This window comes from Oryx dammah, unplaced genomic scaffold, assembly GCF_014754425.2.
Source record: "Oryx dammah isolate SB20612 unplaced genomic scaffold, SCBI_Odam_1.1 HiC_scaffold_27, whole genome shotgun sequence".
In the NCBI taxonomy this organism is placed as follows: domain Eukaryota; kingdom Metazoa; phylum Chordata; class Mammalia; order Artiodactyla; family Bovidae; genus Oryx; species Oryx dammah.
In genome coordinates, this window is record NW_024070211.1 from 63934809 (window position 1) to 63947442 (window position 12634).

General features: G+C 52.4%; 1 protein-coding gene across 4 annotated transcripts in view; it reads right to left on the reverse strand.

Annotated features, from left to right (window-relative positions):
- Nucleotides 1–12634, reverse strand: part of RALB (RAS like proto-oncogene B) — an 85614-nt gene that overhangs the window by 67531 nt on the left and 5449 nt on the right. For 3 of the 4 annotated variants that reach the window (XM_040228953.1, XM_040228954.1, XM_040228952.1), the window contains exon 2: nt 12338–12433. The gene's annotated coding sequence lies outside the window, so the exon portion shown is untranslated. Of the gene's footprint in view, nt 1–3522; nt 3635–12337; nt 12434–12634 lie in introns of those variants that run through there. The other variant, XM_040228955.1, reaches the window with a different exon arrangement.

The following is a 12634-nucleotide window of genomic DNA, read 5'->3' on the forward strand; positions in this document are numbered from 1 at the left end:
GGGTAGATGAGTAGATGGATGGGTAGATGAGTAGATGGATGGATGGATGGATGGATGGATGCAAGGATGGATGGAGGGATGGATAGATGAGTAGGTGGACAGATGGATGGGTGGATGGATGAATGAATGGGTGGCTGAGTGGATGGATAGGTGGGTAGATGGGTGTTAGGATGGATGGATGAGTGGATAGATGGGTAGATGGATGGATGAACAGACAATTGACTGGGTGGATGGACAGGTGGGCAGATGGCTGGGTGTGTGGGTGGGTGGATGGATGTGAGGATGGGTGGATGGATGGGAGGATAGGTGGATGAATGGGTGGATGGATGGATGGGTGAGTGGAGGGATGTGTGGGTAGATGAGTAGATGGATGGATGGATAGGAGAATGGTTGGGTGGATGGAGGGATGGGTAGATGAGTGGGTGGACAGATGGATGGGTGAGTGGACGGATGGGAGGATGGATGAATGAATGGGTGGCTGGGTGGATGGATAGGTGGATAGATGGGTGGGAGGATGGACAGAGGAGTGGGTGGATGGGTGGATGGGTAGATGGATGGATGAACAGACAGTTGATTGGGTGGATGGACAGGCGGGCAGATGGCTGGGTGTGTGGATGAGGGAATGGAGGAATTGGAGGAATAGGATTAGGAGGCTTCACGATGAGAGAGTGCCATTCACTGAACTGGAGACACCCTGATGAGGCAGGTGTGAGGTGGTGGACACAAGAGAAGGGCAGCCAGAGGGTTGTCTGGAGGTGCTGAGAATACAGGCAGGAGACAGAGAAGACACGTGACAGAGAAGACACACGCAGCGACCAGCGTGCCAGATCGGGAACACAGACCCCCACCGTTTCAAAAGTGGCAGTCTTCCACTGCAGGCCCTGCGTGGCACACAGAGAAGCATGGCCTATGGCCCATCTTTCTCATACCTAGTAATTAGGGCCCCTGCTGTCGGCCTTGTCAACTCACATGGGGTGGTGGCTTGACCCAAGGCCACCACATATGTCTCTACAGAGCTGTGACAGGCTGGGCCCAGGCTTTGATGACCAATGCCAGCAGGCCCCTGATCTGGAACACCCAGAGCATCCGTTCACTTGCCCCTCCCTCAGTGGACAAAGTCCCAAGACTACTAAGGCTGCAACGTCAACTAGAGATGCAATATTGGGGGCATATCTATACTACAAATTATTCACTGGTGAAATTAAAAATCAGCTAGGCATCTTGTATTTTTACTTGCAGAATGTGACAATGCTACCCAAGCCCAGGGGTCTCTGAGTGGGCAGATCTCCATGGTCCACACCCACCAACGTTGTCAAAGCCCTGGCTGCAAGGTTTGCTGAGGAGGGAGGTCAGAGTGGCAGGCTTGGACAGAGTGACTCCCTCCCAGGGCATGCAAGAATCCCCCCCAGCAAGGATAACGGGGCTCAGTGAGATGGTGTGTGGCAGCCCTACCCCTCGGGAAGGTGGGTGCAGGGAGGTGCCCTCCAGGTCTTATCCAATCCCAGCCCCTCCTCTAAGACTAACTCTCCTGGATTCAGGCCTCTCTGATCTGTGCACACATTTTCACCACCAACTGCAAGGCTCCTTGTACTCTTCTGCTGTCCTGTGGGTTGGAGAAGCCCCAAATGAAATCATGAGACCCCAGCAGACTGAGTGCCTGATGCTACAGCCCAGCGTGATGCGCTGAAGCCAGCTCTCAGCCAGAACGTAAGGCTGACTTAAATCCTGGCCTGCCGCAGCCTAGCCGAGGGACCTCAAGCAAGACGAGTCAGGGCTCTGAGCCTCAGTTTTCCTGTCTGCAGGAGTCAGCTAACACAAGTAACACAAGACATGGGGTGGAGGGGAGAGTTAAATAACACAATGCAGAGAGCTCGCTGCTAATCTGGCCTGTAGGAGGCCTTGGTTCACATCTGTTTCCTATATTTTGTTTTGAATTAATTTATTATTTTTAAACTGTGGTAAAATACACACTACAGGGGACTTCCCTAGTGGCCCAGTGGTTAAGTCTCTGCCTTCCCATGCAGCAGGTATGGGTTTGCTCTCTGGTTGGGGAACTAAGATCTCACATGCCACACAGCCAAAAAAAAAAAAAAGACAAAACATTAAAAAAAAAAATACACACTATAAAATTCACCATTTCAACCATTTTTAAATGCACAGTTCAGTGGCACTAAGCACATTTACATTCTTGTACAGCTATCACCACCATCCATCTCCAGAACTCTTTCCATCCTGCACGACCAAAACTCTTCCCATTAAACAGTAACTCCCAGGACCCTCCTCCCCACCAGCCCCTGGCTGCCACCCCTCTTAGGGCTTAGCTCCAGGGGGAGCTATGCCTCTATGGATCTGACTCCTATAAGGGGTCTTGTGTAAATGGAATCATACAGTGTCAGTCTTTTGTAACTGGCTTGTTTCACTTCCCTTAACATCCTCAAGGTTCATCCATGTAGTAGCATGTGTCAGAATTTCCCTTCTAAGACTGAGTAGTGTTCTATTACATACATATAATAATCATATACATATATATGTATATAGTTATTTTATTCATCCGACAGTAGACACTTGGGCGTGCTTCCGCCTTTTGGTTATTATGGATGCTGCTGCTGTGGACACAGTGTTCAAATATCTCTTTGAGACTCTGCTTTCAAATCTTTAGGTTTCATACCCAGAAGTGGAATTGCAATCACACAGTACTTTTTAACTTCTTGAGGGACCCCTTGCTCTTTTCCACAGTGGCTGCACCATTTCACATTCCCGCAAACAGTGTGGGAGGGTTCCACTCTCTCCACAGCCTCGCCCACACTTACTTTCTGCTTTTTCAGAGCAGTTGTCCTAGGGGCTTGAGGGAAGCCAGTTCCCTCTATTTCTGGACCTGCTCCCAGCAGGAAGTTGTGGCTGTTAGTCCTGTGAATCTGTCCTGAGCTTCCTCCCCTGGTCCTCTGGGTCCCTGAGGGGCAAACAGGCTTTTTCTCTCCCTGGGAGGACAACTGACTTTGCTCCTAGTTCCCCAGAGGGGGCTTCTCGCTCCCCTTGGAGCTAAGACCTCACTGTCCCACCCAAAAGCAGTCGGAGTAGCAGCTGCAAGTCCCACCACAAGGATGCCATTGCCCCAAGTCCCCAGCACTCACACTCGATGCCTGGAAGCTACCCCCTCACTAATCCAGCAGCACACAGGGCAGAAGGCATGACCATGGCTGGCAGATGGTCAAGGTAAACACTAATGGAGGCAAGCCTGGAATGATCCAGAACAAGACTGGGAAGGGGGCCTGTGTGTATCCTGCTGCTCTTTACATTAAGGGGGATGCTTCAGCAGGACTTTGGAGCCACGGAGACCTGGGTTCAAATCCCAGCCCTATCAATACCTGCTGTGTGATGCCACGCAAGCCCCTTCATCTCTCTGGGCTTCTCCCTGTGAGAAGGCCAACACCTAAATCCCAGGGGCACCATGCAGCCTGTCACTCGCTGCACCCACCCGCCTGCCTCTGTTTCACACAGAAACTGTCCTCTGCCCATTCCTACCCCCAGCTGCCGAAATCCCCCTCCATGTTCAGACCATCAGAAGGAGCAAAGCGCTAGACTGAAAGGATAACACCCTCCTTCTCTGACTCGGACTGGCCGGTTCGGAAGGGAAAAAACAAGCCCTCTGCTGCCCCACCTCCACTTCATCCTTTCTTTGTGTTCAGGCTTCTAAGGAAACAAAGGGTCCCAGAGTGGTTTCCTTCCAGGGTCCCCCTCCCTCCCAAAATTCCCCAAAGGCTGCCAAACTCGGTGAGAAGAAAAGTGAACCATTTCCTGGAGGAGACCAGCACATTTCAGACATGGAACAGAGACACGGCTGCTCCTGTGGTACCCCCTCACCCCCTCCACCTTTAGACACTCGTCACCTGGGCCACACACTCATTAGCACGTGGCCTCCTGGAATGTGCTGAGTTGCCCAAAGATAACCTGATGGGAGTGGAGAGGGTCACCTCCTCCAGGCTTGTCGCTCCTGCCCCCACCAAATCCTGGACCCCAAACATATGAGGGGCAGGGGTAGAGACATGATCGGGCGCTCACTGAACACCCGGAGACTCCAGCATCCAATAAGCAGTCATTTCATGATGCTATGCTGACCACATGCCAGTGGCTGGGCATTGTGCTGGGAATTCAGGCCCCTGGGGACAGGGGGGAGCCCAGGGATAGGGACCCAGGGAAGGCGTCGCCTGCTCTGCCCCCTCCCCTTTTCCCACATGACTGGCGCTCAAAGCTCTGCCCACTGGAAGCTGAGAGAGCAGGGAAAGCAGGCAGAAAAGCGAAGCCCAGAAAGCAGCCGGCGCCCAGTAGACAGACAGACAGGGTGCTGGGTAGGACTGGAGTTCAACCCAAGCAAGTGGGCAGGCACAGGGGAAGGGAAGCTGGGGTCCCTCCATTTTCCTTCCCTGGTCCGAGTACAAAACATCTCCGGAGAGGGCCCCAAATGCTCCCCTTTTCATCCCAGGATGGGTGACGGGGGCAGGGAGGCCTGGACCAGAGTCTCTCCCAAAGCCTCCCGTCTCTTCCCCTTTCCCCTCCCTCCTGCCCCTCCGCAATCAAGGCCTGGCCTTGTCCCCTCAACAGCTTCCATGACCTCCTTGTCTTCCAGGAAAGCCCCAGCTCCCAGCCTCCTCCCGCCTGCTCCCTGACAGCACCCAGCACCTGGAGGGGCACCCCTGTCATTCACGCCCCTCCGCCTCCCCTCCCCCTCCGGAGCTCCCCACTGTCTACTCCTCAGTCCCCAGGGAGGTGAGGTGCCCCTCCTCCAGGGTCTTCCACCTGAGTGGCCTCACGCCTGGTGTAGAGCAGGAAAGACTGATGGCTTTATTTAGCACCTATTGTGTGCTGGCGCTTCCACGAAGGTCACGGCAAACAGTCTTCATACTTGATCCCCGACATGGTACTGTCCCATCTTACAAAGCAGGAAACCAAGGCCTCGAATGAGGAGAGGGTTTCAGAGAACTTCAGGGCGAAGTGGAAATGTAGCAGAATGAAGCAGGCGGCCAGGTGTGGCCCATGGCAGGTGGAGCTTTGCAGAACCAGGCTAGAAAAAGCAAAGAGGACCTTGCCAAACACAAGGGTGGGAGAGGAGGAGGAGGGCACTGGAGGCTGGGGTGCTGAAAGAAACAAAGGCTGGGGGTGGGGAAGCCCAGGAAGGGGCGAGCACGGCTGAACAGGGCTGTCTCGGAGGAACTGGAATGGCTTTAGCAAGCCCAGCAGGGCAAGGATGGCGTGCTGTGGACACGGGGCAATGTTGGGGCAGTGGGAGGTGGTGTTTCAGAGTTGGGGAGCCCTTGCTGACAACCCCACATGGAAAGCCCTGCCCAGGGGGCTGCGGGGCCAGCGGGAGAAACCCGAACATCCCAGCCTCCAGAGATGGCTCTGGAAGGCAAAGCCACTATCACCACCCCTCCCCAGGAGTCCTCCCACGCTCAGTAACCTCTGACTCAGCTTCTCTCATCTTTGCCTCTGGTCTCTGTGACTGCGGTCAGAGCTCCTATGGGGGGTGTAGGGGGCGGTGGTGGATGGTGTACCTATCTATACACAGGCATGAGCCAGGGTGGTACTGGTGGACTCTTTCACTGAGGCCCACCCACCATCTGTACCCAGCTCTGGCTTCAACAAGCTCAGCCCCCTGACTGGTTGCAGCAGAAGCCCCTGCACCCTCACCTCTCTGCCAGAGAGTACATGCCCCCACTGCACGTGAGAGTGACCGTCAGCCCAGTGACCAAGGAAGGACACCTGTCTTGAAATGGTTGCCAAACCCACCCAAAGGAAATGACCATAGACAGAGGAGGCCTGTTACAATTTGGGGGGCGTCCCAAGTCATGCTCCCTGGACTTGTCCCAGAGCCATCAGAGGGCAGCCCCAGACACTGAGTCTGCACGGAGGCCAGGCAGCCAGCACACCACTGCCTTTGCCCGCACGGCTCCCTGGGCACCTGGCTCTAACCTTAGCTGATACCTCAGCCCTCACCTTGACCACGCGATACAGCAGCCCTGGAACTGCCTGTTGCTTGGGGCACAAGAAATGTGGAACGTACAGAGAAGCCACAGCTGCCTGGAGAGCTCCTCGGCCCTGCTGCTCTGGGTGGGGGTAAGGCATCTTGGGGTGGGGAGCCCAGCCCGCTTGGCAGCAGCCGATCCCAAACAATAGCCACAGCATACACCCTGCACCTTCCATCTCACAAGAGCGTGAAAGTCTGGCCCTATCGCTGGAAGACAACTTCCCCTTGAGCCCCACATCTATTGGGCTTTGCAGTCCACAACCCAACTGCTGAGTCAGCACTCCAAAGTGTCCCATAAGGGCTTAGATGGGGAGGCCGTGACCCCAAAGCTGAAACTGTCAGACACCTGTGCCCACCTGTGCAATGTGCCTGGGCTGGCACAGGCCATATAGTGTCTGCTATGATTTATCTTAAGAGAGGAGTCCAGCTGTATCCAAATGAGGGATTAGTGCAAACTAAAAGCTTGAGAATCCTACTCAGCCATAGAAAAGGATAAAAATAATGCCACTTGCAGCAGCATGTATGGACACAGAGATTGTCCTATTGAGTAAAGTAAGTCAGAGAAAGACAGATACCACATGATATTGCTTGTATGTGAAATATAAAACGTAACACAAATGAACTTATCTATAAGACATACCCAGAATCACAGACATAGAGAACAGGCCCCTGGTTGCCCCGGCAGAGGAGGCGGGGGGGATGGACTGGGACTTTGGGGAGAGCAGATGCAAACTGTCATGTACAAACAACAACAAGGTCCTACCATGCAGCTGCATGCTGTATAGCTCCTACAGGGAACTACATTCAGCGTCCTGTGACAAGCCATAATGGAAAGGAATATGGAAAAGAAAGGATACACGTGCATAACTGAGTCACTTTGCCGTACAGCAGAAATTAACATGACATTGTAAATCAACTATACTTCAATAAAATAGTTATTAAAAAAAAAAGCTTGAAGCCAGCCCAAGGCGTGGGGACATTGGTACCACGGGTGGGTCTCCACCCTCTCCTCTGCCACCTAGAGACAGGCCCTGGCTCTGAGGAGCAGCAATTTCCTGTGTGAGCCTGCCACCTCCCTTATGGGCCGACTGCTACAGCAAGCCCCCTGTCATACATGGTCATCAGGTTCTTATCACAGACCCCAAAATAAGATCCCCTGGAGGAGGAAATGGCGACCCACTCCAGCAGTCCTGCCTGGCAAATTCCACGGTCAGAGGAGCCTGGCAGGCTACAGCCCTGGGGCAGCAATGAGGTGAACACAACTGAGCACACAAACAGCAACTGTCCCACCAAAGCGGCAGTGAAATCCTACTCCCTTCTCCAAAGCTGCAAACAAGAGAGACGACGACTCGGCTGGCGAGGAAACACTGCAGCCGGCAGCGGCCTGCCCAGGCTCTGTTGAAAGGACTCACTGCGTGAAGATAAAAGGAAGCAAGACTGCCTTCTACACAGGAGGGTGGCTAACAGCTCGGGACGGCTTCCCCACACGTCAGGACTGTTCCAGGGCTTCCCAAGCCTGCCTTCAGCCAGTCCCACGGCTGCCCTCCTGAGTCCCTGCATCACCTCATCCTACAGTAAAGAGAAAAGAGCTGTGTGCCCAGTAAGCAGTAAAGGTGGGGTCTGGACCAGGGCTGCCCCAGAGAAAACTCAGACTTGAGCTCACAGCGCTACCACCAACCAGACAGAGAAGCTGCCCCAGGGTACAAGGCCAGGAAGCAGCTTGGCCAGGAGACAAAGGTAGGAAAAGTCCATGGGCCACAAGACAGTGGACCAAGGAGCTGAAAGGAGGAGGCCCCCAGACCACGCCCCTCATCGGCTCTGCTGAGGAACAGCCTGATGTCAGTGCCTACTGTGTGTGCTGAGAAGCCAAACCCAGCCTGGGTCTGAGCCCCGCTCCCCCCACTACATCTCCCCTGGTCCCTGTGTTCAGGTGGAAATGCAGGAGTGATCCATGCAGACCTCTCCACTGAAAGGTGAGGACATCACCGAGGTCAGAGCCTTGCTCTCGGGAAGCAGGCAGTCTGCTGGTTGGACCTGCGCTCCCTGGGATAGAAACAGGAATGTCAACTCACAAGAAAAGGAGAAAAACCAGCTCGTCAGGAGTGTCACCCTCCCCCCTCCCTGGCAGCTGTGACCCAGATGGGTGAGCAGGACTCCCAGCAACCCGGGCTGTGTGGGAGGGACAATGACCCTTCCCAGCATCTTCTCAAAATCCCACCCAGAAGCACCACCTGTGTTATTATGTCAGAAAAGGGGTTCCTATCCACTCCTCTCTGTTCACCCAAGGTCAATACACACTTTTTTTTCTTAATGGTGAGACATGGTCATTCAGGAAATGATTCTTTAAAAACATCTTCTCACCAGCTGTTTGGCAGAATCCCTCCAGGATTTTTCCTAGGAGTACATCCGACTTAGCGCAAGCCAGAATGATGCTCTGTCTCCTCCCCGCACTTGGTGCAGATAAGGCAGCGCTGTGCAGTGAGCCCAGGGTGTACAAGCCGGCTGTGACCTTGGTCAGGTACTTGGTCTCCCTGAGCGTCAGTGTCCGCCTTGGAATGTGGGCAAACCTCCCCCTCCCCCACGCGAATAAAGCAAGTTCTCCCTGTTATCACTGCGTGGTCACCGTCATTGTACGTGACAGTGAAAACCGTTTTCCGGCCTCTTGCTTCCAGAGACCCTCTCAGCCCGAAACGCCTGCTATTTACTTCTAAATGTGTATCTGTTTTTTCATTAAAAAAAAAAAAAAATCCTAGGTCTTCTTCATACTTCTGCCCCCTACACACCCCAGCTCCCAGCCATGTACTTGATGATGTTCCCTTTTGCTGATATATCTGTTGTGATGGGCCTGATAGCCAGTAAAACCATTTCACTGTTTTAAAAATCACCCACTTAGAAACTGTAAAGTAAAATCTCTTTTCTCCAACCTCTGCTCTGTAAAAGCACTTGGGGTTCAAGAAATTATCTGTCTTCATGGAGGAAATCCGCAAGTGCTGATCTGCAACAGGAATTCATAAGTGAGCAGTGACTCACCACCCTGAGGGCTCCCTGGATAACATCGGCAAGTTTATAGCTGTTTCTGGCAATTCAGAAAGAACCTCAATAATGGTAAATAACTTTTATGTTCTTACAAGACAAAAAGCCAAAACCAACAGGCACTCTGCAGAATTTCATCTTCTTTGCTATAAAAGGAGGGATTGCTTGGTCTTGGTTTTCGTCCTGTAATGCAGGGATCCCCAACCACAGTACCAGTCCATGGCCTGTTAGGACCTGAGCCTCACAGCAGGTGAATGGTGGGCGAGCGAGCCAAGCTTCATCTGTATGTATAGCTGCTCCCCACAGCTGTGCGAGAATTCTTCTGTAACCATCTCGCCTTACTCCCAACCATCCGTGGAAACACTGTCTTCTGTGAAACCAGTCCCTTGCGCCAAAAAGTATGGGGGACTGCTACTGTAATGTATCTCCATCCTCAAAAACACATTTTCCATTTACAGTCAGCTGATTGATGGTGAGAAAGCAGCCCCGGTCTGACGTTTGCTGTTCTCCTCTCCTCAAAGACGACCGCCAGGGCAGGGCACTGGGCGGCTAGAGACTCAGTTCTAGACTTAGTGGTCTCCCCGCCTTGCTGTACCACCACCTGAGCCAGACCAGGGGCCCCGCCCCATCTCTGATGACAGCAGGTGAGTTTTGGGCCAGGTGCTCCCATCGCAGCACAGGGCATTTGATGGGGACAGACACACAGACTCTAAGGAGCAACCCCTGGTGGCTCAGTTGGTAAAGAATCTGCCTGCAATGCAGGAGACCCAGGTTCAACCCCTGGGAGGGTAAGATCCCCTGGAGAAGGAAATGGCAACCCACTCCAGTACTCTTGCCTGGAAAATCCCATGGACAGAGGAGCCTGGTGGGCTACAGTCCACGGGGTCACAAAGAGTCAGACTCAACTCAGCACTAAACCTACCACCAAGGACTAAGATAACCTGTCAGAGGTCAGCTGGCTGGGGGTTCTGAAAGCTCGCTGCACACTGGAATCATCCAGGGAGCTTTAAAAAACTTTGGATTCTGAACCCAACCTGCAAGGACTCTGATTCAGGGTGTTGGGGTTGAGTTGAGGGATCTGCTTGTTTAGCCAGCAGCGCTGCATTGGGAGACCCCCGCCCTGTCCTGGTCCCTTTAACTGATAAAACAGACCTGGGTCCAGGTGGAGAAATGAATTAGGTACAGTCACCTGGGCTTATTTACGCTACGGAACCGAAGTTCCCCTTTAGTTGTTACCTGTGCCCCCCAAGCACAACCCCCTCCCAAGCGTGACTGTCTTCACTTCCTGCGAAGACACCCTTCTCTGAGCCTCAGCACAGGTGAGAGAGGGCGAGCAGTGGGTACGCACACATGGTGGTTGTTGCCCATATGTGCCAGCCCTGCATCTCTATCAGCCCACCTTTATCCTATGAAGGGCAAAGTCATCATCCCCATTTCACAGACGCTGGGTCATCTGGTCAGGGACAAATATCTGCATAAATGACAGAGCTGAGCCTTGAATCCAGGTGGTCCCTTCTGTGGTTCATGCGTAAATCCACTGGGGGCCTCCGGCATCCATCTAGTTCAGGGTTCTGTTCCAGCCTCCTCCTCCCCCATCCCCCAGCCAGCCCAATCTTCACCCGACAGCTTATTCCCAACGCTTCTCTTTCTCTCATTTTCAGCTGATGTTTAATTAGCTTCAGCTCAGGGACTTCTGGTCCACTCTCTGGCTCTTCCAGGGCTGCTCCGTGTGTCATGTCTGTGCCGTGTGACTGTATGGCTGAGTAAACAGTCCTTGGGGTCAAGGCCATAGGGCCCAGCACACAACTGTCCTGGGAGGTGCCCACAGCAGAGTGACGGTGGATGGCCTGAAGCCTGAGTGCGGAGCCAGGCTCAGTCCCAGCTGCCCCCAGAGGGGTATGCGCAGACACACAAACCCATGATGTCCCTGAGGCAGCCATGCGGCCAGCAGTCAAATGAGGCCAGAGAGATGGGAGGAGGGAGGCTGGTCAACCAGGCCTCAAAGGGCCCGGGAAGGCGCTTGGCTTCGGTCCTGAGAAATGAGAAGCTGCCAAAGCTTTGTGGCAGGGAGACTCCACCCTGTCTCCATGTACCGGGCAGGCCAGACTGACGGTCCCCTAAAGACAAGAACCTCATACAGTTCCTGGGGTCACTGAGTGATAGGCAGAAGCATTTCTTGTACTTGTTGGTTTGTTTATTCATTTGCTACTTTGCACCAGTTAGTAGAAGAATGAGAGGTACTCCAGAGTGAAATCATGATTTAAAGCTGACAAATGTCTTGTTTCTGCCCCAGTAAACACATCATCCACGACACTGCTGCTGTTGCTGCTAAGTCGCTTCAGTCGTTTCCAACTCTGTGTGACCCCATAGACAGCAGCCCACCAGGCTCCCCTGTCCCTAGGATTCTCCAGGCAAAAACACTGGAGTGGGTTGTCATTTCCTTCTCCAGTGCATGAAAGTGAAAAGTGAAAGGGAAGTCTCTCAGCCGTGTCCAACTCTTAGTGACACCATGGACTGCAGCCTACCAGGCTCCTCCGTCCATGTGATTTTCCAGGCAAGAGGACTGGAGTGGGGTGCCATTGCCTTCTCCATGCTCCCACAATTTATGACAAGGCCAGGAGAGAAGAGGAGTGAGGATTATCCCTATGCAATAGAAGACTTTTGGGGGAGTAAATTAACAGTGTACCTGAGACTGGGAGAAGAAGACTTAGATTTCACATGTGAATTGTTGAAAATATTCTGGTAGTGCCGATTTAAGTACAAACAATGGATTTTGAGTGGCCTACCATTTTTTGAACAACATCCCATCGTTCAGGAAGTTTCTTGCCCACAACTACAAAAAAAGGTTTGAATTAATGAAGTTTAACTATATTTGGATGCCTCAAAATGAATTGGAATTTGGAAAAGACCCTGATGCTGGAAAGATTTAGGGGAGGAGGAGAAGGCGGTGACAGAGTAGGAGATGGTTGGATGGCATCACCAACTCAATGGACATAAGTTTGAGCAAACTCTGGGAGATGGTGAAGGACAGGGAAGCCTGGCATGCTGCAGTCCATGGGGTCACAAAGAGTCAGATACGGCTTAGCAACTAAACAATAACAACAACAAATTAAATAATCCCAGGGCTCAGTTTATGGGTTCCTAATATCTGGAGGTTACTGTGATTGACCCCAAATAAACCAATGATCCCACACACACGTCAAAACCAGTCCTGGGTTTTAGTTGATTTTCAATCTTATGCTGCCCAACACCTGAGTCTACATTTGACTGGGGCCTTTTTACCTTATTAACGTTATCCTTCACCTTTGTGGAGTTTTACAGATGGAAAGCACTCGACCAGCTGCTCTCAGTAGTGGCAGATTCATACTGATTCTGTTTCTGCAAAGACAACCAGAAGAAAGAAAGAGACTCAACCTCTAAGAACACTAGACTTTATATGTCAAGAGCCTTAGGAATATTCATTCCTTCAATCCAGCAATTCGATTTTTGGGATTTACCTGTAAGAAACTGAGTGCAGAAGAAGCTACGTGGAGTAAGAAAGACAACAGTGCCTCTTATCTTAGAAAAGAACAGGAAGAA